Source organism: Osmerus mordax, chromosome 7, assembly GCF_038355195.1.
Source record: "Osmerus mordax isolate fOsmMor3 chromosome 7, fOsmMor3.pri, whole genome shotgun sequence".
Lineage (NCBI taxonomy): Eukaryota > Metazoa > Chordata > Actinopteri > Osmeriformes > Osmeridae > Osmerus > Osmerus mordax.
This window is the reverse complement of record NC_090056.1, coordinates 4632196-4652993: the sequence shown is the minus strand read 5'-3', so window position 1 is coordinate 4652993 and position 20798 is coordinate 4632196. Positions and strand designations below refer to the sequence as shown.

Genomic DNA, 20798 nt, shown 5'->3' with positions numbered 1-20798 from the left:
CAGAGGCATTCTCGTCTGGGACCTTTGTGACGCTATACGTTTGAATCCACAACATTGGTGAAAGTTAAAAATGGGCCAGTTGTATGAAACAAAACACAGTGAGGTGCTGCTGGAAGTTGAACCCAGGATCTCCTGTTTACGAGACAGGCGCTTTCAACCAGCTAAGCCACAGCACCTCTGGATCTGCAATAGTTGATTCAACTACTTGAAGCCTCTCAGAGTGACGGATAGACCTCCATAATGTAACCACTCCCAACGTGGGGCTCGAACCCACGACCCTGAGATTAAGAGTCTCATGCTCTACCGACTGAGCTAGCCGGGCTTACTGCTACGCAACCTGAGGCATTCTCGTCGGGGACCTTTGTGACCGTCATCGTTTCAAATGCTTGGCCTGTGTCCAGAAGGCTGACATTTTGTCCAGATACAGTTTCAAATGAATGTTTCAAATTTGCTGGGTGTATAGTCTACAAACAAAGAGTGGCATGCTCCAACGCCTGAGCTATCAAGGCTTTAGCATGTTGCTTCCAGAGGCATTCTCGTCGGAGACCTTTGTGACGCTATACGTTTGAATCCACAACATTGGTGAAAGTTAAAAATGGGCCAGTTGTATGAAACAAACACAAGGAGGCCCTGCTGGGAGTTGAACCCAGGATCTCCTGTTTACAAGACAGGCACTTTCAACCAGCTAAGCCACAGCACCTCTGGATCTGCAATAGTTGATTCAACTACTTGAAGCCTCTCAGAGTGACGGATAGACCTCCATAATGTAAACACGCCCAACGTGGGGCTCGAACCCACGACCCTGAGATTAAGAGTCTCATGCTCTACCGACTGAGCTAGCCGGGCTTACTGCTACTCAACCAGAGGCATTCTCGTCGGGGACCTTTGTGACCGTCATCGTTTCAAACGCTTGGCCTGTGTCCAGAAGGCTGACATTTTGTCCAGATACAGTTTCAAATGAATGTTTCAAATTTGCTGGGTGTATAGTCTACAAACAAAGAGTGGCATGCTCCAACGCCTGAGCTATCAAGGCTTTAGCATGTTGCTTCCAGAGGCATTCTCGTCGGAGACCTTTGTGACGCTATACGTTTGAATCCACAACATTGGTGAAAGTTAAAAATGGGCCAGTTGTATGAAACAAACACAAGGAGGCCCTGCTGGGAGTTGAACCCAGGATCTCCTGTTTACAAGACAGGCACTTTCAACCAGCTAAGCCACAGCACCTCTGGATCTGCAATAGTTGATTCAACTACTTGAAGCCTCTCAGAGTGACGGATAGACCTCCATAATGTAACCACGCCCAACGTGGGGCTCGAACCCACGACCCTGAGATTAAGAGTCTCATGCTCTACCGACTGAGCTAGCCGGGCTTACTGCTACGCAACCAGAGGCATTCTCGTCGGGGACCTTTGTGACCGTCATCGTTTCAAACGCTTGGCCTGTGTCCAGAAGGCTGTCATCTTGTCCAGATACAGTTTCAAATAAATGTTTCAAATTTGCTGGCTGTATAGTGTACAAACAAAGAGTTGCATGCTCCAAAGCCTGAGCTATCCAGGCTTAGCATGTTGCTTCCAGAGGCATTCTCGTCTGGGACCTTTGTGACGCTATACGTTTGAATCCACAACATTGGTGAAAGTTAAAAATGGGCCAGTTGTATGAAACAAAACACAGTGAGGTGCTGCTGGAAGTTGAACCCAGGATCTCCTGTTTACGAGACAGGCGCTTTCAACCAGCTAAGCCACAGCACCTCTGGATCTGCAATAGTTGATTCAACTACTTGAAGCCTCTCAGAGTGACGGATAGACCTCCATAATGTAACCACGCCCAACGTGGGGCTCGAACCCACGACCCTGAGATTAAGAGTCTCATGCTCTACCGACTGAGCTAGCCGGGCTTACTGCTACGCAACCAGAGGCATTCTCGTCGGGGACCTTTGTGACCGTCATCGTTTCAAACGCTTGGCCTGTGTCCAGAAGGCTGACATTTTGTCCAGATACAGTTTCAAATGAATGTTTCAAATTTGCTGGGTGTATAGTCTACAAACAAAGAGTGCCATGCTCCAACGCCTGAGCTATCCAGGCTTTAGCATGTTGCTTCCAGAGGCATTCTCGTCTGGGACCTTTGTGACGCTATACGTTTGAATCCACAACATTGGTGAAAGTTAAAAAGGGGCCAGTTGTATGAAACAAACACAGTGAGGTGCTGCTGGGAGTTGAACCCAGGATCTGCTGTTTACAAGACAGGCACTTTCAACCAGCTAAGCCACAGCACCTCTGGATCTGCAATAGTTGATTCAACTACTTGAAGCCTCTCAGAGTGACGGATAGACCTCCATAATGTAAACACGCCCAACGTGGGGCTCGAACCCACGACCCTGAGATTAAGAGTCTCATGCTCTACCGACTGAGCTAGCCGGGCTTACTGCTACGCAACCAGAGGCATTCTCGTCGGGGACCTTTGTGACCGTCATCGTTTCAAACGCTTGGCCTGTGTCCAGAAGGCTGTCATCTTGTCCAGATACAGTTTCAAATAAATGTTTCAAATTTGCTGGCTGTATAGTGTACAAACAAAGAGTTGCATGCTCCAAAGCCTGAGCTATCCAGGCTTAGCATGTTGCTTCCAGAGGCATTCTCGTCTGGGACCTTTGTGACGCTATACGTTTGAATCCACAACATTGGTGAAAGTTAAAAATGGGCCAGTTGTATGAAACAAAACACAGTGAGGTGCTGCTGGAAGTTGAACCCAGGATCTCCTGTTTACGAGACAGGCGCTTTCAACCAGCTAAGCCACAGCACCTCTGGATCTGCAATAGTTGATTCAACTACTTGAAGCCTCTCAGAGTGACGGATAGACCTCCATAATGTAACCACGCCCAACGTGGGGCTCGAACCCACGACCCTGAGATTAAGAGTCTCATGCTCTACCGACTGAGCTAGCCGGGCTTACTGCTACGCAACCAGAGGCATTCTCGTCGGGGACCTTTGTGACCGTCATCGTTTCAAACGCTTGGCCTGTGTCCAGAAGGCTGACATTTTGTCCAGATACAGTTTCAAATGAATGTTTCAAATTTGCTGGGTGTATAGTCTACAAACAAAGAGTGCCATGCTCCAACGCCTGAGCTATCCAGGCTTTAGCATGTTGCTTCCAGAGGCATTCTCGTCTGGGACCTTTGTGACGCTATACGTTTGAATCCACAACATTGGTGAAAGTTAAAAAGGGGCCAGTTGTATGAAACAAACACAGTGAGGTGCTGCTGGGAGTTGAACCCAGGATCTGCTGTTTACAAGACAGGCACTTTCAACCAGCTAAGCCACAGCACCTCTGGATCTGCAATAGTTGATTCAACTACTTGAAGCCTCTCAGAGTGACGGATAGACCTCCATAATGTAACCACGCCCAACGTGGGGCTCGAACCCACGACCCTGAGATTAAGAGTCTCATGCTCTACCGACTGAGCTAGCCGGGCTTACTGCTACGCAACCAGAGGCATTCTCGTCGGGGACCTTTGTGACCGTCATCGTTTCAAACGCTTGGCCTGTGTCCAGAAGGCTGACATTTTGTCCAGATACAGTTTCAAATGAATGTTTCAAATTTGCTGGGTGTATAGTCTACAAACAAAGAGTGGCATGCTCCAACGCCTGAGCTATCAAGGCTTTAGCATGTTGCTTCCAGAGGCATTCTCGTCGGAGACCTTTGTGACGCTATACGTTTGAATCCACAACATTGGTGAAAGTTAAAAATGGGCCAGTTGTATGAAACAAACACAAGGAGGCCCTGCTGGGAGTTGAACCCAGGATCTCCTGTTTACAAGACAGGCACTTTCAACCAGCTAAGCCACAGCACCTCTGGATCTGCAATAGTTGATTCAACTACTTGAAGCCTCTCAGAGTGACGGATAGACCTCCATAATGTAAACACGCCCAACGTGGGGCTCGAACCCACGACCCTGAGATTAAGAGTCTCATGCTCTACCGACTGAGCTAGCCGGGCTTACTGCTACTCAACCAGAGGCATTCTCGTCGGGGACCTTTGTGACCGTCATCGTTTCAAACGCTTGGCCTGTGTCCAGAAGGCTGACATTTTGTCCAGATACAGTTTCAAATGAATGTTTCAAATTTGCTGGGTGTATAGTCTACAAACAAAGAGTGGCATGCTCCAACGCCTGAGCTATCAAGGCTTTAGCATGTTGCTTCCAGAGGCATTCTCGTCGGAGACCTTTGTGACGCTATACGTTTGAATCCACAACATTGGTGAAAGTTAAAAATGGGCCAGTTGTATGAAACAAACACAAGGAGGCCCTGCTGGGAGTTGAACCCAGGATCTCCTGTTTACAAGACAGGCACTTTCAACCAGCTAAGCCACAGCACCTCTGGATCTGCAATAGTTGATTCAACTACTTGAAGCCTCTCAGAGTGACGGATAGACCTCCATAATGTAACCACGCCCAACGTGGGGCTCGAACCCACGACCCTGAGATTAAGAGTCTCATGCTCTACCGACTGAGCTAGCCGGGCTTACTGCTACGCAACCAGAGGCATTCTCGTCGGGGACCTTTGTGACCGTCATCGTTTCAAACGCTTGGCCTGTGTCCAGAAGGCTGTCATCTTGTCCAGATACAGTTTCAAATAAATGTTTCAAATTTGCTGGCTGTATAGTGTACAAACAAAGAGTTGCATGCTCCAAAGCCTGAGCTATCCAGGCTTAGCATGTTGCTTCCAGAGGCATTCTCGTCTGGGACCTTTGTGACGCTATACGTTTGAATCCACAACATTGGTGAAAGTTAAAAATGGGCCAGTTGTATGAAACAAAACACAGTGAGGTGCTGCTGGAAGTGTAACCCAGGATCTCCTGTTTACGAGACAGGCGCTTTCAACCAGCTAAGCCACAGCACCTCTGGATCTGCAATAGTTGATTCAACTACTTGAAGCCTCTCAGAGTGACGGATAGACCTCCATAATGTAACCACGCCCAACGTGGGGCTCGAACCCACGACCCTGAGATTAAGAGTCTCATGCTCTACCGACTGAGCTAGCCGGGCTTACTGCTACGCAACCAGAGGCATTCTCGTCGGGGACCTTTGTGACCGTCATCGTTTCAAACGCTTGGCCTGTGTCCAGAAGGCTGACATTTTGTCCAGATACAGTTTCAAATGAATGTTTCAAATTTGCTGGGTGTATAGTCTACAAACAAAGAGTGCCATGCTCCAACGCCTGAGCTATCCAGGCTTTAGCATGTTGCTTCCAGAGGCATTCTCGTCTGGGACCTTTGTGACGCTATACGTTTGAATCCACAACATTGGTGAAAGTTAAAAAGGGGCCAGTTGTATGAAACAAAACACAGTGAGGTGCTGCTGGAAGTTGAACCCAGGATCTCCTGTTTACGAGACAGGCGCTTTCAACCAGCTAAGCCACAGCACCTCTGGATCTGCAATAGTTGATTCAACTACTTGAAGCCTCTCAGAGTGACGGATAGACCTCCATAATGTAACCACGCCCAACGTGGGGCTCGAACCCACGACCCTGAGATTAAGAGTCTCATGCTCTACCGACTGAGCTAGCCGGGCTTACTGCTACGCAACCAGAGGCATTCTCGTCGGGGACCTTTGTGACCGTCATCGTTTCAAACGCTTGGCCTGTGTCCAGAAGGCTGACATTTTGTCCAGATACAGTTTCAAATGAATGTTTCAAATTTGCTGGGTGTATAGTCTACAAACAAAGAGTGCCATGCTCCAACGCCTGAGCTATCCAGGCTTTAGCATGTTGCTTCCAGAGGCATTCTCGTCTGGGACCTTTGTGACGCTATACGTTTGAATCCACAACATTGGTGAAAGTTAAAAAGGGGCCAGTTGTATGAAACAAACACAGTGAGGTGCTGCTGGGAGTTGAACCCAGGATCTGCTGTTTACAAGACAGGCACTTTCAACCAGCTAAGCCACAGCACCTCTGGATCTGCAATAGTTGATTCAACTACTTGAAGCCTCTCAGAGTGACGGATAGACCTCCATAATGTAACCACGCCCAACGTGGGGCTCGAACCCACGACCCTGAGATTAAGAGTCTCATGCTCTACCGACTGAGCTAGCCGGGCTTACTGCTACGCAACCAGAGGCATTCTCGTCGGGGACCTTTGTGACCGTCATCGTTTCAAACGCTTGGCCTGTGTCCAGAAGGCTGACATTTTGTCCAGATACAGTTTCAAATGAATGTTTCAAATTTGCTGGGTGTATAGTCTACAAACAAAGAGTGCCATGCTCCAACGCCTGAGCTATCCAGGCTTTAGCATGTTGCTTCCAGAGGCATTCTCGTCTGGGACCTTTGTGACGCTATACGTTTGAATCCACAACATTGGTGAAAGTTAAAAAGGGGCCAGTTGTATGAAACAAACACAGTGAGGTGCTGCTGGGAGTTGAACCCAGGATCTGCTGTTTACAAGACAGGCACTTTCAACCAGCTAAGCCACAGCACCTCTGGATCTGCAATAGTTGATTCAACTACTTGAAGCCTCTCAGAGTGACGGATAGACCTCCATAATGTAACCACGCCCAACGTGGGGCTCGAACCCACGACCCTGAGATTAAGAGTCTCATGCTCTACCGACTGAGCTAGCCGGGCTTACTGCTACGCAACCAGAGGCATTCTCGTCGGGGACCTTTGTGACCGTCATCGTTTCAAACGCTTGGCCTGTGTCCAGAAGGCTGTCATCTTGTCCAGATACAGTTTCAAATAAATGTTTCAAATTTGCTGGCTGTATAGTCTACAAACAAAGAGTTGCATGCTCCAAAGCCTGAGCTATCCAGGCTTAGCATGTTGCTTCCAGAGGCATTCTCGTCTGGGACCTTTGTGACGCTATACGTTTGAATCCACAACATTGGTGAAAGTTAAAAATGGGCCAGTTGTATGAAACAAAACACAGTGAGGTGCTGCTGGGAGTTGAACCCAGGATCTCCTGTTTACGAGACAGGCGCTTTCAACCAGCTAAGCCACAGCACCTCTGGATCTGCAATAGTTGATTCAACTACTTGAAGCCTCTCAGAGTGACGGATAGACCTCCATAATGTAAACACGCCCAACGTGGGGCTCGAACCCACGACCCTGAGATTAAGAGTCTCATGCTCTACCGACTGAGCTAGCCGGGCTTACTGCTACGCAACCAGAGGCATTCTCGTCGGGGACCTTTGTGACCGTCATCGTTTCAAACGCTTGGCCTGTGTCCAGAAGGCTGACATTTTGTCCAGATACAGTTTCAAATGAATGTTTCAAATTTGCTGGGTGTATAGTCTACAAACAAAGAGTGGCATGCTCCAACGCCTGAGCTATCAAGGCTTTAGCATGTTGCTTCCAGAGGCATTCTCATCGGAGACCTTTGTGACGCTATACGTTTGAATCCACAACATTGGTGAAAGTTAAAAATGGGCCAGTTGTATGAAACAAACACAAGGAGGCCCTGCTGGGAGTTGAACCCAGGATCTCCTGTTTACAAGACAGGCACTTTCAACCAGCTAAGCCACAGCACCTCTGGATCTGCAATAGTTGATTCAACTACTTGAAGCCTCTCAGAGTGACGGATAGACCTCCATAATGTAAACACGCCCAACGTGGGGCTCGAACCCACGACCCTGAGATTAAGAGTCTCATGCTCTACCGACTGAGCTAGCCGGGCTTACTGCTACTCAACCAGAGGCATTCTCGTCGGGGACCTTTGTGACCGTCATCGTTTCAAACGCTTGGCCTGTGTCCAGAAGGCTGACATTTTGTCCAGATACAGTTTCAAATGAATGTTTCAAATTTGCTGGGTGTATAGTCTACAAACAAAGAGTGGCATGCTCCAACGCCTGAGCTATCAAGGCTTTAGCATGTTGCTTCCAGAGGCATTCTCGTCGGAGACCTTTGTGACGCTATACGTTTGAATCCACAACATTGGTGAAAGTTAAAAATGGGCCAGTTGTATGAAACAAACACAAGGAGGCCCTGCTGGGAGTTGAACCCAGGATCTCCTGTTTACAAGACAGGCACTTTCAACCAGCTAAGCCACAGCACCTCTGGATCTGCAATAGTTGATTCAACTACTTGAAGCCTCTCAGAGTGACGGATAGACCTCCATAATGTAACCACGCCCAACGTGGGGCTCGAACCCACGACCCTGAGATTAAGAGTCTCACGCTCTACCGACTGAGCTAGCCGGGCTTACTGCTACGCAACCAGAGGCATTCTCGTCGGGGACCTTTGTGACCGTCATCGTTTCAAACGCTTGGCCTGTGTCCAGAAGGCTGTCATTTTGTCCAGATACAGTTTCAAATGAATGTTTCAAATTTTCTGGGTGTATAGTCTACAAACAAAGAGTGCCATGCTCCAACGCCTGAGCTATCCAGGCTTTAGCATGTTGCTTCCAGAGGCATTCTCGTCTGGGACCTTTGTGACGCTATACGTTTGAATCCACAACATTGGTGAAAGTTAAAAAGGGGCCAGTTGTATGAAACAAACACAGTGAGGTGCTGCTGGGAGTTGAACCCAGGATCTGCTGTTTACAAGACAGGCACTTTCAACCAGCTAAGCCACAGCACCTCTGGATCCGCAATAGTTGATTCAACTACTTGAAGCCTCTCAGAGTGACGGATAGACCTCCATAATGTAAACACGCCCAACGTGGGGCTCAAACCCACGACCCTGAGATTAAGAGTCTCATGCTCTACCGACTGAGCTAGCCGGGCTTACTGCTACGCAACCAGAGGCATTCTCGTCGGGGACCTTTGTGACCGTCATCGTTTCAAACGCTTGGCCTGTGTCCAGAAGGCTGACATTTTGTCCAGATACAGTTTCAAATGAATGTTTCAAATTTGCTGGGTGTATAGTCTACAAACAAAGAGTGCCATGCTCCAACGCCTGAGCTATCCAGGCTTTAGCATGTTGCTTCCAGAGGCATTCTCGTCTGGGACCTTTGTGACGCTAAACGTTTGAATCCACAACATTGGTGAAAGTTAAAAATGGGCCAGTTGTATGAAACAAACACAGTGAGGTGCTGCTGGGAGTTGAACCCAGGATCTGCTGTTTACGAGACAGGCGCTTTCAACCAGCTAAGCCACAGCACCTCTGGATCTGCAATAGTTGATTCAACTACTTGAAGCCTCTCAGAGTGACGGATAGACCTCCATAACGTAAACACGCCCAACGTGGGGCTCGAACCCACGACCCTGAGATTAAGAGTCTCATGCTCTACCGACTGAGCTAGCCGGGCTTACTGCTACGCAACCAGAGGCATTCTCGTCGGGGACCTTTGTGACCGTCATCGTTTCAAACGCTTGGCCTGTGTCCAGAAGGCTGTCATCTTGTCCAGATACAGTTTCAAATGAATGTTTCAAATTTGCTGGCTGTATAGTCTACAAACAAAGAGTGCCATGCTCCAACGCCTGAGCTATCAAGGCTTTAGCATGTTGCTTCCAGAGGCATTCTCGTCGGAGACCTTTGTGACGCTATACGTTTGAATCCACAACATTGGTGAAAGTTAAAAATGGGCCAGTTGTATGAAACAAACACAAGGAGGCCCTGCTGGGAGTTGAACCCAGGATCTCCTGTTTACAAGACAGGCACTTTCAACCAGCTAAGCCACAGCACCTCTGGATCTGCAATAGTTGATTCAACTACTTGAAGCCTCTCAGAGTGACGGATAGACCTCCATAATGTAACCACGCCCAACGTGGGGCTCGAACCCACGACCCTGAGATTAAGAGTCTCACGCTCTACCGACTGAGCTAGCCGGGCTTACTGCTACGCAACCAGAGGCATTCTCGTCGGGGACCTTTGTGACCGTCATCGTTTCAAACGCTTGGCCTGTGTCCAGAAGGCTGTCATTTTGTCCAGATACAGTTTCAAATGAATGTTTCAAATTTTCTGGGTGTATAGTCTACAAACAAAGAGTGCCATGCTCCAACGCCTGAGCTATCCAGGCTTTAGCATGTTGCTTCCAGAGGCATTCTCGTCTGGGACCTTTGTGACGCTATACGTTTGAATCCACAACATTGGTGAAAGTTAAAAAGGGGCCAGTTGTATGAAACAAACACAGTGAGGTGCTGCTGGGAGTTGAACCCAGGATCTGCTGTTTACAAGACAGGCACTTTCAACCAGCTAAGCCACAGCACCTCTGGATCCGCAATAGTTGATTCAACTACTTGAAGCCTCTCAGAGTGACGGATAGACCTCCATAATGTAAACACGCCCAACGTGGGGCTCAAACCCACGACCCTGAGATTAAGAGTCTCATGCTCTACCGACTGAGCTAGCCGGGCTTACTGCTACGCAACCAGAGGCATTCTCGTCGGGGACCTTTGTGACCGTCATCGTTTCAAACGCTTGGCCTGTGTCCAGAAGGCTGACATTTTGTCCAGATACAGTTTCAAATGAATGTTTCAAATTTGCTGGGTGTATAGTCTACAAACAAAGAGTGCCATGCTCCAACGCCTGAGCTATCCAGGCTTTAGCATGTTGCTTCCAGAGGCATTCTCGTCTGGGACCTTTGTGACGCTAAACGTTTGAATCCACAACATTGGTGAAAGTTAAAAATGGGCCAGTTGTATGAAACAAACACAGTGAGGTGCTGCTGGGAGTTGAACCCAGGATCTGCTGTTTACGAGACAGGCGCTTTCAACCAGCTAAGCCACAGCACCTCTGGATCTGCAATAGTTGATTCAACTACTTGAAGCCTCTCAGAGTGACGGATAGACCTCCATAACGTAAACACGCCCAACGTGGGGCTCGAACCCACGACCCTGAGATTAAGAGTCTCATGCTCTACCGACTGAGCTAGCCGGGCTTACTGCTACGCAACCAGAGGCATTCTCGTCGGGGACCTTTGTGACCGTCATCGTTTCAAACGCTTGGCCTGTGTCCAGAAGGCTGTCATCTTGTCCAGATACAGTTTCAAATGAATGTTTCAAATTTGCTGGCTGTATAGTCTACAAACAAAGAGTGCCATGCTCCAACGCCTGAGCTATCAAGGCTTTAGCATGTTGCTTCCAGAGGCATTCTCGTCGGAGACCTTTGTGACGCTATACGTTTGAATCCACAACATTGGTGAAAGTTAAAAATGGGCCAGTTGTATGAAACAAACACAAGGAGGCCCTGCTGGGAGTTGAACCCAGGATCTCCTGTTTACAAGACAGGCACTTTCAACCAGCTAAGCCACAGCACCTCTGGATCTGCAATAGTTGATTCAACTACTTGAAGCCTCTCAGAGTGACGGATAGACCTCCATAATGTAAACACGCCCAACGTGGGGCTCGAACCCACGACCCTGAGATTAAGAGTCTCATGCTCTACCGACTGAGCTAGCCGGGCTTACTGCTACGCAACCAGAGGCATTCTCGTCGGGGACCTTTGTGACCGTCATCGTTTCAAACGCTTGGCCTGTGTCCAGAAGGCTGACATTTTGTCCAGATACAGTTTCAAATGAATGTTTCAAATTTGATGGGTGTATAGTCTACAAACAAAGAGTGCCATGCTCCAACGCCTGAGCTATCCAGGCTTTAGCATGTTGCTTCCAGAGGCATTCTCGTCTGGGACCTTTGTGACGCTAAACGTTTGAATCCACAACATTGGTGAAAGTTAAAAATGGGCCAGTTGTATGAAACAAACACAGTGAGGTGCTGCTGGGAGTTGAACCCAGGATCTGCTGTTTACAAGACAGGCACTTTCAACCAGCTAAGCCACAGCACCTCTGGATCTGCAATAGTTGATTCAACTACTTGAAGCCTCTCAGAGTGACGGATAGACCTCCATAATGTAAACACGCCCAACGTGGGGCTCGAACCCACGACCCTGAGATTAAGAGTCTCATGCTCTACCGACTGAGCTAGCCGGGCTTACTGCTACGCAACCAGAGGCATTCTCGTCGGGGACCTTTGTGACCGTCATCGTTTCAAACGCTTGGCCTGTGTCCAGAAGGCTGTCATCTTGTCCAGATACAGTTTCAAATAAATGTTTCAAATTTGCTGGCTGTATAGTGTACAAACAAAGAGTTGCATGCTCCAAAGCCTGAGCTATCCAGGCTTAGCATGTTGCTTCCAGAGGCATTCTCGTCTGGGACCTTTGTGACGCTATACGTTTGAATCCACAACATTGGTGAAAGTTAAAAATGGGCCAGTTGTATGAAACAAAACACAGTGAGGTGCTGCTGGAAGTTGAACCCAGGATCTCCTGTTTACGAGACAGGCGCTTTCAACCAGCTAAGCCACAGCACCTCTGGATCTGCAATAGTTGATTCAACTACTTGAAGCCTCTCAGAGTGACGGATAGACCTCCATAATGTAAACACGCCCAACGTGGGGCTCGAACCCACGACCCTGAGATTAAGAGTCTCATGCTCTACCGACTGAGCTAGCCGGGCTTACTGCTACGCAACCAGAGGCATTCTCGTCGGGGACCTTTGTGACCGTCATCGTTTCAAACGCTTGGCCTGTGTCCAGAAGGCTGTCATCTTGTCCAGATACAGTTTCAAATAAATGTTTCAAATTTGCTGGCTGTATAGTGTACAAACAAAGAGTTGCATGCTCCAAAGCCTGAGCTATCCAGGCTTAGCATGTTGCTTCCAGAGGCATTCTCGTCTGGGACCTTTGTGACGCTATACGTTTGAATCCACAACATTGGTGAAAGTTAAAAATGGGCCAGTTGTATGAAACAAAACACAGTGAGGTGCTGCTGGAAGTTGAACCCAGGATCTCCTGTTTACGAGACAGGCGCTTTCAACCAGCTAAGCCACAGCACCTCTGGATCTGCAATAGTTGATTCAACTACTTGAAGCCTCTCAGAGTGACGGATAGACCTCCATAATGTAAACACGCCCAACGTGGGGCTCGAACCCACGACCCTGAGATTAAGAGTCTCATGCTCTACCGACTGAGCTAGCCGGGCTTACTGCTACGCAACCAGAGGCATTCTCGTCGGGGACCTTTGTGACCGTCATCGTTTCAAACGCTTGGCCTGTGTCCAGAAGGCTGACATTTTGTCCAGATACAGTTTCAAATGAATGTTTCAAATTTGATGGGTGTATAGTCTACAAACAAAGAGTGCCATGCTCCAACGCCTGAGCTATCCAGGCTTTAGCATGTTGCTTCCAGAGGCATTCTCGTCTGGGACCTTTGTGACGCTATACGTTTGAATCCACAACATTGGTGAAAGTTAAAAAGGGGCCAGTTGTATGAAACAAACACAGTGAGGTGCTGCTGGGAGTTGAACCCAGGATCTGCTGTTTACAAGACAGGCACTTTCAACCAGCTAAGCCACAGCACCTCTGGATCTGCAATAGTTGATTCAACTACTTGAAGCCTCTCAGAGTGACGGATAGACCTCCATAATGTAAACACGCCCAACGTGGGGCTCGAACCCACGACCCTGAGATTAAGAGTCTCATGCTCTACCGACTGAGCTAGCCGGGCTTACTGCTACGCAACCAGAGGCATTCTCGTCGGGGACCTTTGTGACCGTCATCGTTTCAAACGCTTGGCCTGTGTCCAGAAGGCTGTCATCTTGTCCAGATACAGTTTCAAATAAATGTTTCAAATTTGCTGGCTGTATAGTCTACAAACAAAGAGTTGCATGCTCCAAAGCCTGAGCTATCCAGGCTTAGCATGTTGCTTCCAGAGGCATTCTCGTCTGGGACCTTTGTGACGCTATACGTTTGAATCCACAACATTGGTGAAAGTTAAAAATGGGCCAGTTGTATGAAACAAAACACAGTGAGGTGCTGCTGGGAGTTGAACCCAGGATCTCCTGTTTACGAGACAGGCGCTTTCAACCAGCTAAGCCACAGCACCTCTGGATCTGCAATAGTTGATTCAACTACTTGAAGCCTCTCAGAGTGACGGATAGACCTCCATAATGTAAACACGCCCAACGTGGGGCTCGAACCCACGACCCTGAGATTAAGAGTCTCATGCTCTACCGACTGAGCTAGCCGGGCTTACTGCTACGCAACCAGAGGCATTCTCGTCGGGGACCTTTGTGACCGTCATCGTTTCAAACGCTTGGCCTGTGTCCAGAAGGCTGACATTTTGTCCAGATACAGTTTCAAATGAATGTTTCAAATTTGCTGGGTGTATAGTCTACAAACAAAGAGTGGCATGCTCCAACGCCTGAGCTATCAAGGCTTTAGCATGTTGCTTCCAGAGGCATTCTCGTCGGAGACCTTTGTGACGCTATACGTTTGAATCCACAACATTGGTGAAAGTTAAAAATGGGCCAGTTGTATGAAACAAACACAAGGAGGCCCTGCTGGGAGTTGAACCCAGGATCTCCTGTTTACAAGACAGGCACTTTCAACCAGCTAAGCCACAGCACCTCTGGATCTGCAATAGTTGATTCAACTACTTGAAGCCTCTCAGAGTGACGGATAGACCTCCATAATGTAAACACGCCCAACGTGGGGCTCGAACCCACGACCCTGAGATTAAGAGTCTCATGCTCTACCGACTGAGCTAGTCGGGCTTACTGCTACGCAACCAGAGGCATTCTCGTCGGGGACCTTTGTGACCGTCATCGTTTCAAACGCTTGGCCTGTGTCCAGAAGGCTGACATTTTGTCCAGATACAGTTTCAAATGAATGTTTCAAATTTGCTGGGTGTATAGTCTACAAACAAAGAGTGCCATGCTCCAACGCCTGAGCTATCCAGGCTTTAGCATGTTGCTTCCAGAGGCATTCTCGTCTGGGACCTTTGTGACGCTAAACGTTTGAATCCACAACATTGGTGAAAGTTAAAAATGGGCCAGTTGTATGAAACAAACACAGTGAGGTGCTGCTGGGAGTTGAACCCAGGATCTGCTGTTTACGAGACAGGCGCTTTCAACCAGCTAAGCCACAGCACCTCTGGATCTGCAATAGTTGATTCAACTACTTGAAGCCTCTCAGAGTGACGGATAGACCTCCATAATGTAAACACGCCCAACGTGGGGCTCGAACCCACGACCCTGAGATTAAGAGTCTCATGCTCTACCGACTGAGCTAGCCGGGCTTACTGCTACGCAACCAGAGGCATTCTCGTCGGGGACCTTTGTGACCGTCATCGTTTCAAACGCTTGGCCTGTGTCCAGAAGGCTGTCATCTTGTCCAGATACAGTTTCAAATAAATGTTTCAAATTTGCTGGCTGTATAGTGTACAAACAAAGAGTTGCATGCTCCAAAGCCTGAGCTATCCAGGCTTAGCATGTTGCTTCCAGAGGCATTCTCGTCTGGGACCTTTGTGACGCTATACGTTTGAATCCACAACATTGGTGAAAGTTAAAAATGGGCCAGTTGTATGAAACAAAACACAGTGAGGTGCTGCTGGAAGTTGAACCCAGGATCTCCTGTTTACGAGACAGGCGCTTTCAACCAGCTAAGCCACAGCACCTCTGGATCTGCAATAGTTGATTCAACTACTTGAAGCCTCTCAGAGTGACGGATAGACCTCCATAATGTAAACACGCCCAACGTGGGGCTCGAACCCACGACCCTGAGATTAAGAGTCTCATGCTCTACCGACTGAGCTAGCCGGGCTTACTGCTACGCAACCAGAGGCATTCTCGTCGGGGACCTTTGTGACCGTCATCGTTTCAAACGCTTGGCCTGTGTCCAGAAGGCTGACATTTTGTCCAGATACAGTTTCAAATGAATGTTTCAAATTTGATGGGTGTATAGTCTACAAACAAAGAGTGCCATGCTCCAACGCCTGAGCTATCCAGGCTTTAGCATGTTGCTTCCAGAGGCATTCTCGTCTGGGACCTTTGTGACGCTATACGTTTGAATCCACAACATTGGTGAAAGTTAAAAAGGGGCCAGTTGTATGAAACAAACACAGTGAGGTGCTGCTGGGAGTTGAACCCAGGATCTGCTGTTTACAAGACAGGCACTTTCAACCAGCTAAGCCACAGCACCTCTGGATCTGCAATAGTTGATTCAACTACTTGAAGCCTCTCAGAGTGACGGATAGACCTCCATAATGTAAACACGCCCAACGTGGGGCTCGAACCCACGACCCTGAGATTAAGAGTCTCATGCTCTACCGACTGAGCTAGCCGGGCTTACTGCTACGCAACCAGAGGCATTCTCGTCGGGGACCTTTGTGACCGTCATCGTTTCAAACGCTTGGCCTGTGTCCAGAAGGCTGTCATCTTGTCCAGATACAGTTTCAAATAAATGTTTCAAATTTGCTGGCTGTATAGTGTACAAACAAAGAGTTGCATGCTCCAAAGCCTGAGCTATCCAGGCTTAGCATGTTGCTTCCAGAGGCATTCTCGTCTGGGACCTTTGTGACGCTATACGTTTGAATCCACAACATTGGTGAAAGTTAAAAATGGGCCAGTTGTATGAAACAAAACACAGTGAGGTGCTGCTGGAAGTTGAACCCAGGATCTCCTGTTTACGAGACAGGCGCTTTCAACCAGCTAAGCCACAGCACCTCTGGATCTGCAATAGTTGATTCAACTACTTGAAGCCTCTCAGAGTGACGGATAGACCTCCATAATGTAAACACGCCCAACGTGGGGCTCGAACCCACGACCCTGAGATTAAGAGTCTCATGCTCTACCGACTGAGCTAGCCGGGCTTACTGCTACGCAACCAGAGGCATTCTCGTCGGGGACCTTTGTGACCGTCATCGTTTCAAACGCTTGGCCTGTGTCCAGAAGGCTGACATTTTGTCCAGATACAGTTTCAAATGAATGTTTCAAATTTGATGGGTGTATAGTCTACAAACAAAGAGTGCCATGCTCCAACGCCTGAGCTATCCAGGCTTTAGCATGTTGCTTCCAGAGGCATTCTCGTCTGGGACCTTTGTGACGCTAAACGTTTGAATCCACAACATTGGTGAAAGTTAAAAATGGGCCAGTTGTATGAAACAAACACAGTGAGGTGCTGCTGGGAGTTGAACCCAGGATCTGCTGTTTACAAGACAGGCACTTTCAACCAGCTAAGCCACAGCACCTCTGGATCTGCAATAGTTGATTCAACTACTTGAAGCCTCTCAGAGTGACGGATAGACCTCCATAATGTAAACACGCCCAACGTGGGGCTCGAACCCACGACCCTGAGATTAAGAGTCTCATGCTCTACCGACTGAGCTAGCCGGGCTTACTGCTACGCAACCAGAGGCATTCTCGTCGGGGACCTTTGTGACCGTCATCGTTTCAAACGCTTGGCCTGTGTCCAGAAGGCTGTCATCTTGTCCAGATACAGTTTCAAATAAATGTTTCAAATTTGCTGGCTGTATAGTGTACAAACAAAGAGTTGCATGCTCCAAAGCCTGAGCTATCCAGGCTTAGCATGTTGCTTCCAGAGGCATTCTCGTCTGGGACCTTTGTGACGCTATACGTTTGAATCCACAACATTGGTGAAAGTTAAAAATGGGCCAGTTGTATGAAACAAAACACAGTGAGGTGCTGCTGGAAGTTGAACCCAGGATCTCCTGTTTACGAGACAGGCGCTTTCAACCAGCTAAGCCACAGCACCTCTGGATCTGCAATAGTTGATTCAACTACTTGAAGCCTCTCAGAGTGACGGATAGACCTCCATAATGTAAACACGCCCAACGTGGGGCTCGAACCCACGACCCTGAGATTAAGAGTCTCATGCTCTACCGACTGAGCTAGCCGGGCTTACTGCTACGCAACCAGAGGCATTCTCGTCGGGGACCTTTGTGACCGTCATCGTTTCAAACGCTTGGCCTGTGTCCAGAAGGCTGACATTTTGTCCAGATACAGTTTCAAATGAATGTTTCAAATTTGATGGGTGTATAGTCTACAAACAAAGAGTGCCATGCTCCAACGCCTGAGCTATCCAGGCTTTAGCATGTTGCTTCCAGAGGCATTCTCGTCTGGGACCTTTGTGACGCTAAACGTTTGAATCCACAACATTGGTGAAAGTTAAAAATGGGCCAGTTGTATGAAACAAACACAGTGAGGTGCTGCTGGGAGTTGAACCCAGGATCTGCTGTTTACAAGACAGGCACTTTCAACCAGCTAAGCCACAGCACCTCTGGATCTGCAATAGTTGATTCAACTACTTGAAGCCTCTCAGAGTGACGGATAGACCTCCATAATGTAAACACGCCCAACGTGGGGCTCGAACCCACGACCCTGAGATTAAGAGTCTCATGCTCTACCGACTGAGCTAGCCGGGCTTACTGCTACGCAACCAGAGGCATTCTCGTCGGGGACCTTTGTGACCGTCATCGTTTCAAACGCTTGGCCTGTGGCCAGAAGGCTGACATTTTGTCCAGATACAGTTTCAAATGAATTTTTCAAATTTGCTGGGTGTATAGTCTACAAACAAAGAGTTGCATGCTCCAAAGCCTGAGCTATCCAGGCTTAGCATGTTGCTTCCAGAGGCGTTCTCGTCTGGGACCTTTGTGACGCTATACGTTTGAATCCACAACATTGGTGAAAGTTAAATATGGGCCAGTTGTATGAAACAAACACAGTGAGGTGCTTCTGGGAGTTGAACCCAGGATCTCCTGTTTACAAGACAGGCGCTTTCAACCACCTCTGGATCTGCAATAGTTGATTCAACTACTTGAAGCCTCTCAGAGTGACGGATAGACCTCCATAATGTAAACACGCCCAACGTGGGGCTCGAACCCACGACCCTGAGATTAAGAGTCTCATGCTCTACCGACTGAGCTAGCCGGGCTTACTGCTACGCAACCAGAGGCATTCTCGTCGGGGACCTTTGTGACCGTCATCGTTTCAAACGCTTGGCCTGTGTCCAGAAGGCTGACATTTTGTCCAGATACAGTTTCAAATGAATGTTTCAAATTTGATGGGTGTATAGTCTACAAACAAAGAGTGCCATGCTCCAACGCCTGAGCTATCCAGGCTTTAGCATGTTGCTTCCAGAGGCATTCTCGTCTGGGACCTTTGTGATGCTATACGTTTGAATCCACAACATTGGTGAAAGTTAAAAATGGGCCAGTTGTATGAAACAAACACAGTGAGGTGTTGCTGGGAGTTGAACCCAGGATCTCCTGTTTACGAGACAGGCGCTTTCAACCAGCTAAGCCACAGCACCTCTGGATCTGCAATAGTTGATTCAACTACTTGAAGCCTCTCAGAGTGACGGATAGACCTCCATAATGTAAACACGCCCAACGTGGGGCTCGAACCCACGACCCTGAGATTAAGAGTCTCATGCTCTACCGACTGAGCTAGCCGGGCTTTCTGCTACGCAACCAGCGGCATTCTCGTCGGGGACCTTTGTGACCGTCATCGTTTCAAACGCTTGGCCTGTGGCCAGAAGGCTGACATTTTGTCCAGATACAGTTTCAAATGAATGTTTCAAATTTGCTGGGTGTATAGTCTACAAACAAAGAGTTGCATGCTCCAAAGACTGAGCTATCCAGGCTTAGCATGTTGCTTCCAGAGGCGTTCTCGTCTGGGACCTTTGTGACGCTATACGTTTGAATCCACAACATTGGTGAAAGTTAAATATGGGCCAGTTGTATGAAACAAACACAGTGAGGTGCTTCTGGGAGTTGAACCCAGGATCTCCTGTTTACAAGACAGGCGCTTTCAACCACCTCTGGATCTGCAATAGTTGATTCAACTACTTGAAGCCTCTCAGAGTGACGGATAGACATCCATATTGTAACCACGCCCAACGTGGGGCTCGAACCCACGACCCTGAGATTAAGAGTCTCATGCTCTACCGACTGAGCTAGCCGGGCTTACTGCTATGCTAGCAGAGGCATTCTCGTCAGGGACATTTGTGACCGTCATCGTTTCAAACGCTTGGCCTGTGTCCAGAAGGCTGACATTTTGTCCAGATACAGTTTCAAATGAATGTTTCAAATTTGCTGGGTGTATAGTCTACAAACAAAGAGTGGCAAGCTCCAACGCCTGAGCTATCCAGGCTTTAGCATGTTGCTTCCAGAGACATTCTCGTCTGGGACCTTTGTGACGCTATACGTTTGAATCCACAACATTGGTGAAAGTTAACTATGGGCCAGTTGTATGAAACAAACACAGTGAGATGTTGCTGGGAGTTGAACCCAGGATCTCCTGTTTACAAGACAGGCGCTTTCAATCAGCAAAGCCACAGCACCTCTGGATCTGCAATAGTTGATTCAACTACTTGAAGCCTCTCAGAGTGACGGATAGGCCTCCATAATGTAAACACGCCCAACATGGGGCTCGAACCCACGACCCTGAGATTAAGAGTCTCATGCTCTACCGACTGAGCTAGCCGGGCTTACTGCTACGCAAACCGAGGCATTCTCGTCGGGGACATTTGTGACCGTCATCGTTTCAAAAGCTTGGCCTGTGTCCAGAAGGCTGACATTTTGTCCAGACACAGTTTCAAATGAATGTTTCAAATTTGCTGGGTGTATAGTCTACAAACAAAGAGTGGCATGCTCCAACGCCTGAGCTATTCAGGCTTTAGCATGTTGCTTCCAGAGGCATTCTCGTCTGGGACCTTTGTGACGCTATACGTTTGAATCCACAACATTGGTGAAAGTAAAAAATGGGCCAGTTGTATGAAACAAACACAGTGAGGTGCTGCTGGGAGTTGAACCCAGGATCTCCTGTTTACAAGACAGGCGCTTTCAACCAGCTAAGCCACAGCACCTCTGGATCTGCAATAGTTGATTCAACTACTTGAAGCCTCTCAGAGTGACGGATAGACCTCCATAATGTAAACACACCCAACGTGGGGCTCGAACCCACGACCCTGAGATTAAGAGTCTCATGCTCTACCGACTGAGCTAGCCGGGCTTACTGCTACGCAACCAGAGGCATTCTCGTCGGGGACCGTTGTGACCGTCATCGTTTCAAACGCTTGGC

The 20798-nt window shown here is 48.3% G+C and overlaps 72 non-coding genes across 72 annotated transcripts; all 72 read right to left on the bottom strand.

Annotated features, from left to right (window-relative positions):
- Positions 1-101: 101 nt before the first annotated feature.
- trnat-cgu (transfer RNA threonine (anticodon CGU)) lies at positions 102-176 on the bottom strand. Its single transcript has one exon. It is a non-coding gene; the product is annotated as a tRNA-Thr (tRNA).
- A 449-nt stretch (positions 177-625) lies between these two features.
- Positions 626-700, bottom strand: trnat-ugu (transfer RNA threonine (anticodon UGU)). Its single transcript has one exon. It is a non-coding gene; the product is annotated as a tRNA-Thr (tRNA).
- A 73-nt stretch (positions 701-773) lies between these two features.
- Positions 774-846, bottom strand: trnak-cuu (transfer RNA lysine (anticodon CUU)). Its single transcript has one exon. It is a non-coding gene; the product is annotated as a tRNA-Lys (tRNA).
- Positions 847-1149: 303 nt separating this feature from the next.
- trnat-ugu (transfer RNA threonine (anticodon UGU)) lies at positions 1150-1224 on the bottom strand. Its single transcript has one exon. It is a non-coding gene; the product is annotated as a tRNA-Thr (tRNA).
- Positions 1225-1297: 73 nt separating this feature from the next.
- On the bottom strand, positions 1298-1370 carry trnak-cuu (transfer RNA lysine (anticodon CUU)). Its single transcript has one exon. It is a non-coding gene; the product is annotated as a tRNA-Lys (tRNA).
- Positions 1371-1673: 303 nt separating this feature from the next.
- On the bottom strand, positions 1674-1748 carry trnat-cgu (transfer RNA threonine (anticodon CGU)). Its single transcript has one exon. It is a non-coding gene; the product is annotated as a tRNA-Thr (tRNA).
- Positions 1749-1821: 73 nt separating this feature from the next.
- On the bottom strand, positions 1822-1894 carry trnak-cuu (transfer RNA lysine (anticodon CUU)). Its single transcript has one exon. It is a non-coding gene; the product is annotated as a tRNA-Lys (tRNA).
- Positions 1895-2197: 303 nt separating this feature from the next.
- Positions 2198-2272, bottom strand: trnat-ugu (transfer RNA threonine (anticodon UGU)). The gene has a single exon. It is a non-coding gene; the product is annotated as a tRNA-Thr (tRNA).
- Positions 2273-2345: 73 nt separating this feature from the next.
- On the bottom strand, positions 2346-2418 carry trnak-cuu (transfer RNA lysine (anticodon CUU)). The gene has a single exon. It is a non-coding gene; the product is annotated as a tRNA-Lys (tRNA).
- A 303-nt stretch (positions 2419-2721) lies between these two features.
- Positions 2722-2796, bottom strand: trnat-cgu (transfer RNA threonine (anticodon CGU)). Its single transcript has one exon. It is a non-coding gene; the product is annotated as a tRNA-Thr (tRNA).
- Positions 2797-2869: 73 nt separating this feature from the next.
- On the bottom strand, positions 2870-2942 carry trnak-cuu (transfer RNA lysine (anticodon CUU)). The gene has a single exon. It is a non-coding gene; the product is annotated as a tRNA-Lys (tRNA).
- A 303-nt stretch (positions 2943-3245) lies between these two features.
- trnat-ugu (transfer RNA threonine (anticodon UGU)) lies at positions 3246-3320 on the bottom strand. The gene has a single exon. It is a non-coding gene; the product is annotated as a tRNA-Thr (tRNA).
- A 73-nt stretch (positions 3321-3393) lies between these two features.
- Positions 3394-3466, bottom strand: trnak-cuu (transfer RNA lysine (anticodon CUU)). The gene has a single exon. It is a non-coding gene; the product is annotated as a tRNA-Lys (tRNA).
- Positions 3467-3769: 303 nt separating this feature from the next.
- On the bottom strand, positions 3770-3844 carry trnat-ugu (transfer RNA threonine (anticodon UGU)). The gene has a single exon. It is a non-coding gene; the product is annotated as a tRNA-Thr (tRNA).
- A 73-nt stretch (positions 3845-3917) lies between these two features.
- Positions 3918-3990, bottom strand: trnak-cuu (transfer RNA lysine (anticodon CUU)). Its single transcript has one exon. It is a non-coding gene; the product is annotated as a tRNA-Lys (tRNA).
- Positions 3991-4293: 303 nt separating this feature from the next.
- On the bottom strand, positions 4294-4368 carry trnat-ugu (transfer RNA threonine (anticodon UGU)). The gene has a single exon. It is a non-coding gene; the product is annotated as a tRNA-Thr (tRNA).
- Positions 4369-4441: 73 nt separating this feature from the next.
- trnak-cuu (transfer RNA lysine (anticodon CUU)) lies at positions 4442-4514 on the bottom strand. The gene has a single exon. It is a non-coding gene; the product is annotated as a tRNA-Lys (tRNA).
- A 451-nt stretch (positions 4515-4965) lies between these two features.
- Positions 4966-5038, bottom strand: trnak-cuu (transfer RNA lysine (anticodon CUU)). Its single transcript has one exon. It is a non-coding gene; the product is annotated as a tRNA-Lys (tRNA).
- Positions 5039-5342: 304 nt separating this feature from the next.
- trnat-cgu (transfer RNA threonine (anticodon CGU)) lies at positions 5343-5417 on the bottom strand. The gene has a single exon. It is a non-coding gene; the product is annotated as a tRNA-Thr (tRNA).
- A 73-nt stretch (positions 5418-5490) lies between these two features.
- On the bottom strand, positions 5491-5563 carry trnak-cuu (transfer RNA lysine (anticodon CUU)). The gene has a single exon. It is a non-coding gene; the product is annotated as a tRNA-Lys (tRNA).
- Positions 5564-5866: 303 nt separating this feature from the next.
- Positions 5867-5941, bottom strand: trnat-ugu (transfer RNA threonine (anticodon UGU)). The gene has a single exon. It is a non-coding gene; the product is annotated as a tRNA-Thr (tRNA).
- A 73-nt stretch (positions 5942-6014) lies between these two features.
- Positions 6015-6087, bottom strand: trnak-cuu (transfer RNA lysine (anticodon CUU)). Its single transcript has one exon. It is a non-coding gene; the product is annotated as a tRNA-Lys (tRNA).
- A 303-nt stretch (positions 6088-6390) lies between these two features.
- Positions 6391-6465, bottom strand: trnat-ugu (transfer RNA threonine (anticodon UGU)). The gene has a single exon. It is a non-coding gene; the product is annotated as a tRNA-Thr (tRNA).
- A 73-nt stretch (positions 6466-6538) lies between these two features.
- Positions 6539-6611, bottom strand: trnak-cuu (transfer RNA lysine (anticodon CUU)). Its single transcript has one exon. It is a non-coding gene; the product is annotated as a tRNA-Lys (tRNA).
- A 303-nt stretch (positions 6612-6914) lies between these two features.
- On the bottom strand, positions 6915-6989 carry trnat-cgu (transfer RNA threonine (anticodon CGU)). The gene has a single exon. It is a non-coding gene; the product is annotated as a tRNA-Thr (tRNA).
- A 73-nt stretch (positions 6990-7062) lies between these two features.
- trnak-cuu (transfer RNA lysine (anticodon CUU)) lies at positions 7063-7135 on the bottom strand. Its single transcript has one exon. It is a non-coding gene; the product is annotated as a tRNA-Lys (tRNA).
- A 303-nt stretch (positions 7136-7438) lies between these two features.
- trnat-ugu (transfer RNA threonine (anticodon UGU)) lies at positions 7439-7513 on the bottom strand. Its single transcript has one exon. It is a non-coding gene; the product is annotated as a tRNA-Thr (tRNA).
- A 73-nt stretch (positions 7514-7586) lies between these two features.
- Positions 7587-7659, bottom strand: trnak-cuu (transfer RNA lysine (anticodon CUU)). Its single transcript has one exon. It is a non-coding gene; the product is annotated as a tRNA-Lys (tRNA).
- A 303-nt stretch (positions 7660-7962) lies between these two features.
- Positions 7963-8037, bottom strand: trnat-ugu (transfer RNA threonine (anticodon UGU)). Its single transcript has one exon. It is a non-coding gene; the product is annotated as a tRNA-Thr (tRNA).
- A 73-nt stretch (positions 8038-8110) lies between these two features.
- On the bottom strand, positions 8111-8183 carry trnak-cuu (transfer RNA lysine (anticodon CUU)). Its single transcript has one exon. It is a non-coding gene; the product is annotated as a tRNA-Lys (tRNA).
- Positions 8184-8486: 303 nt separating this feature from the next.
- On the bottom strand, positions 8487-8561 carry trnat-ugu (transfer RNA threonine (anticodon UGU)). The gene has a single exon. It is a non-coding gene; the product is annotated as a tRNA-Thr (tRNA).
- Positions 8562-9010: 449 nt separating this feature from the next.
- On the bottom strand, positions 9011-9085 carry trnat-cgu (transfer RNA threonine (anticodon CGU)). The gene has a single exon. It is a non-coding gene; the product is annotated as a tRNA-Thr (tRNA).
- A 73-nt stretch (positions 9086-9158) lies between these two features.
- On the bottom strand, positions 9159-9231 carry trnak-cuu (transfer RNA lysine (anticodon CUU)). Its single transcript has one exon. It is a non-coding gene; the product is annotated as a tRNA-Lys (tRNA).
- Positions 9232-9534: 303 nt separating this feature from the next.
- trnat-ugu (transfer RNA threonine (anticodon UGU)) lies at positions 9535-9609 on the bottom strand. The gene has a single exon. It is a non-coding gene; the product is annotated as a tRNA-Thr (tRNA).
- A 73-nt stretch (positions 9610-9682) lies between these two features.
- trnak-cuu (transfer RNA lysine (anticodon CUU)) lies at positions 9683-9755 on the bottom strand. The gene has a single exon. It is a non-coding gene; the product is annotated as a tRNA-Lys (tRNA).
- A 303-nt stretch (positions 9756-10058) lies between these two features.
- Positions 10059-10133, bottom strand: trnat-ugu (transfer RNA threonine (anticodon UGU)). Its single transcript has one exon. It is a non-coding gene; the product is annotated as a tRNA-Thr (tRNA).
- A 449-nt stretch (positions 10134-10582) lies between these two features.
- On the bottom strand, positions 10583-10657 carry trnat-cgu (transfer RNA threonine (anticodon CGU)). Its single transcript has one exon. It is a non-coding gene; the product is annotated as a tRNA-Thr (tRNA).
- Positions 10658-10730: 73 nt separating this feature from the next.
- Positions 10731-10803, bottom strand: trnak-cuu (transfer RNA lysine (anticodon CUU)). Its single transcript has one exon. It is a non-coding gene; the product is annotated as a tRNA-Lys (tRNA).
- A 303-nt stretch (positions 10804-11106) lies between these two features.
- Positions 11107-11181, bottom strand: trnat-ugu (transfer RNA threonine (anticodon UGU)). The gene has a single exon. It is a non-coding gene; the product is annotated as a tRNA-Thr (tRNA).
- A 73-nt stretch (positions 11182-11254) lies between these two features.
- Positions 11255-11327, bottom strand: trnak-cuu (transfer RNA lysine (anticodon CUU)). Its single transcript has one exon. It is a non-coding gene; the product is annotated as a tRNA-Lys (tRNA).
- Positions 11328-11630: 303 nt separating this feature from the next.
- trnat-ugu (transfer RNA threonine (anticodon UGU)) lies at positions 11631-11705 on the bottom strand. Its single transcript has one exon. It is a non-coding gene; the product is annotated as a tRNA-Thr (tRNA).
- A 73-nt stretch (positions 11706-11778) lies between these two features.
- On the bottom strand, positions 11779-11851 carry trnak-cuu (transfer RNA lysine (anticodon CUU)). Its single transcript has one exon. It is a non-coding gene; the product is annotated as a tRNA-Lys (tRNA).
- A 303-nt stretch (positions 11852-12154) lies between these two features.
- trnat-cgu (transfer RNA threonine (anticodon CGU)) lies at positions 12155-12229 on the bottom strand. Its single transcript has one exon. It is a non-coding gene; the product is annotated as a tRNA-Thr (tRNA).
- Positions 12230-12302: 73 nt separating this feature from the next.
- Positions 12303-12375, bottom strand: trnak-cuu (transfer RNA lysine (anticodon CUU)). Its single transcript has one exon. It is a non-coding gene; the product is annotated as a tRNA-Lys (tRNA).
- Positions 12376-12678: 303 nt separating this feature from the next.
- Positions 12679-12753, bottom strand: trnat-cgu (transfer RNA threonine (anticodon CGU)). The gene has a single exon. It is a non-coding gene; the product is annotated as a tRNA-Thr (tRNA).
- A 73-nt stretch (positions 12754-12826) lies between these two features.
- On the bottom strand, positions 12827-12899 carry trnak-cuu (transfer RNA lysine (anticodon CUU)). Its single transcript has one exon. It is a non-coding gene; the product is annotated as a tRNA-Lys (tRNA).
- A 303-nt stretch (positions 12900-13202) lies between these two features.
- Positions 13203-13277, bottom strand: trnat-ugu (transfer RNA threonine (anticodon UGU)). The gene has a single exon. It is a non-coding gene; the product is annotated as a tRNA-Thr (tRNA).
- Positions 13278-13350: 73 nt separating this feature from the next.
- On the bottom strand, positions 13351-13423 carry trnak-cuu (transfer RNA lysine (anticodon CUU)). The gene has a single exon. It is a non-coding gene; the product is annotated as a tRNA-Lys (tRNA).
- Positions 13424-13726: 303 nt separating this feature from the next.
- On the bottom strand, positions 13727-13801 carry trnat-cgu (transfer RNA threonine (anticodon CGU)). The gene has a single exon. It is a non-coding gene; the product is annotated as a tRNA-Thr (tRNA).
- A 73-nt stretch (positions 13802-13874) lies between these two features.
- On the bottom strand, positions 13875-13947 carry trnak-cuu (transfer RNA lysine (anticodon CUU)). The gene has a single exon. It is a non-coding gene; the product is annotated as a tRNA-Lys (tRNA).
- Positions 13948-14250: 303 nt separating this feature from the next.
- Positions 14251-14325, bottom strand: trnat-ugu (transfer RNA threonine (anticodon UGU)). The gene has a single exon. It is a non-coding gene; the product is annotated as a tRNA-Thr (tRNA).
- A 73-nt stretch (positions 14326-14398) lies between these two features.
- trnak-cuu (transfer RNA lysine (anticodon CUU)) lies at positions 14399-14471 on the bottom strand. The gene has a single exon. It is a non-coding gene; the product is annotated as a tRNA-Lys (tRNA).
- A 303-nt stretch (positions 14472-14774) lies between these two features.
- trnat-cgu (transfer RNA threonine (anticodon CGU)) lies at positions 14775-14849 on the bottom strand. Its single transcript has one exon. It is a non-coding gene; the product is annotated as a tRNA-Thr (tRNA).
- A 73-nt stretch (positions 14850-14922) lies between these two features.
- Positions 14923-14995, bottom strand: trnak-cuu (transfer RNA lysine (anticodon CUU)). The gene has a single exon. It is a non-coding gene; the product is annotated as a tRNA-Lys (tRNA).
- A 303-nt stretch (positions 14996-15298) lies between these two features.
- On the bottom strand, positions 15299-15373 carry trnat-cgu (transfer RNA threonine (anticodon CGU)). The gene has a single exon. It is a non-coding gene; the product is annotated as a tRNA-Thr (tRNA).
- A 73-nt stretch (positions 15374-15446) lies between these two features.
- trnak-cuu (transfer RNA lysine (anticodon CUU)) lies at positions 15447-15519 on the bottom strand. Its single transcript has one exon. It is a non-coding gene; the product is annotated as a tRNA-Lys (tRNA).
- A 303-nt stretch (positions 15520-15822) lies between these two features.
- Positions 15823-15897, bottom strand: trnat-ugu (transfer RNA threonine (anticodon UGU)). The gene has a single exon. It is a non-coding gene; the product is annotated as a tRNA-Thr (tRNA).
- Positions 15898-15970: 73 nt separating this feature from the next.
- trnak-cuu (transfer RNA lysine (anticodon CUU)) lies at positions 15971-16043 on the bottom strand. The gene has a single exon. It is a non-coding gene; the product is annotated as a tRNA-Lys (tRNA).
- A 303-nt stretch (positions 16044-16346) lies between these two features.
- trnat-cgu (transfer RNA threonine (anticodon CGU)) lies at positions 16347-16421 on the bottom strand. The gene has a single exon. It is a non-coding gene; the product is annotated as a tRNA-Thr (tRNA).
- A 73-nt stretch (positions 16422-16494) lies between these two features.
- Positions 16495-16567, bottom strand: trnak-cuu (transfer RNA lysine (anticodon CUU)). The gene has a single exon. It is a non-coding gene; the product is annotated as a tRNA-Lys (tRNA).
- A 303-nt stretch (positions 16568-16870) lies between these two features.
- trnat-ugu (transfer RNA threonine (anticodon UGU)) lies at positions 16871-16945 on the bottom strand. Its single transcript has one exon. It is a non-coding gene; the product is annotated as a tRNA-Thr (tRNA).
- A 73-nt stretch (positions 16946-17018) lies between these two features.
- trnak-cuu (transfer RNA lysine (anticodon CUU)) lies at positions 17019-17091 on the bottom strand. Its single transcript has one exon. It is a non-coding gene; the product is annotated as a tRNA-Lys (tRNA).
- A 303-nt stretch (positions 17092-17394) lies between these two features.
- On the bottom strand, positions 17395-17469 carry trnat-cgu (transfer RNA threonine (anticodon CGU)). Its single transcript has one exon. It is a non-coding gene; the product is annotated as a tRNA-Thr (tRNA).
- A 73-nt stretch (positions 17470-17542) lies between these two features.
- On the bottom strand, positions 17543-17615 carry trnak-cuu (transfer RNA lysine (anticodon CUU)). The gene has a single exon. It is a non-coding gene; the product is annotated as a tRNA-Lys (tRNA).
- A 303-nt stretch (positions 17616-17918) lies between these two features.
- On the bottom strand, positions 17919-17993 carry trnat-ugu (transfer RNA threonine (anticodon UGU)). The gene has a single exon. It is a non-coding gene; the product is annotated as a tRNA-Thr (tRNA).
- A 73-nt stretch (positions 17994-18066) lies between these two features.
- Positions 18067-18139, bottom strand: trnak-cuu (transfer RNA lysine (anticodon CUU)). Its single transcript has one exon. It is a non-coding gene; the product is annotated as a tRNA-Lys (tRNA).
- A 436-nt stretch (positions 18140-18575) lies between these two features.
- On the bottom strand, positions 18576-18648 carry trnak-cuu (transfer RNA lysine (anticodon CUU)). Its single transcript has one exon. It is a non-coding gene; the product is annotated as a tRNA-Lys (tRNA).
- Positions 18649-18951: 303 nt separating this feature from the next.
- Positions 18952-19026, bottom strand: trnat-cgu (transfer RNA threonine (anticodon CGU)). The gene has a single exon. It is a non-coding gene; the product is annotated as a tRNA-Thr (tRNA).
- Positions 19027-19099: 73 nt separating this feature from the next.
- On the bottom strand, positions 19100-19172 carry trnak-cuu (transfer RNA lysine (anticodon CUU)). Its single transcript has one exon. It is a non-coding gene; the product is annotated as a tRNA-Lys (tRNA).
- A 436-nt stretch (positions 19173-19608) lies between these two features.
- Positions 19609-19681, bottom strand: trnak-cuu (transfer RNA lysine (anticodon CUU)). The gene has a single exon. It is a non-coding gene; the product is annotated as a tRNA-Lys (tRNA).
- A 451-nt stretch (positions 19682-20132) lies between these two features.
- On the bottom strand, positions 20133-20205 carry trnak-cuu (transfer RNA lysine (anticodon CUU)). The gene has a single exon. It is a non-coding gene; the product is annotated as a tRNA-Lys (tRNA).
- A 303-nt stretch (positions 20206-20508) lies between these two features.
- Positions 20509-20583, bottom strand: trnat-ugu (transfer RNA threonine (anticodon UGU)). Its single transcript has one exon. It is a non-coding gene; the product is annotated as a tRNA-Thr (tRNA).
- Between the last annotated feature and the right edge of the window lie 215 nt (positions 20584-20798).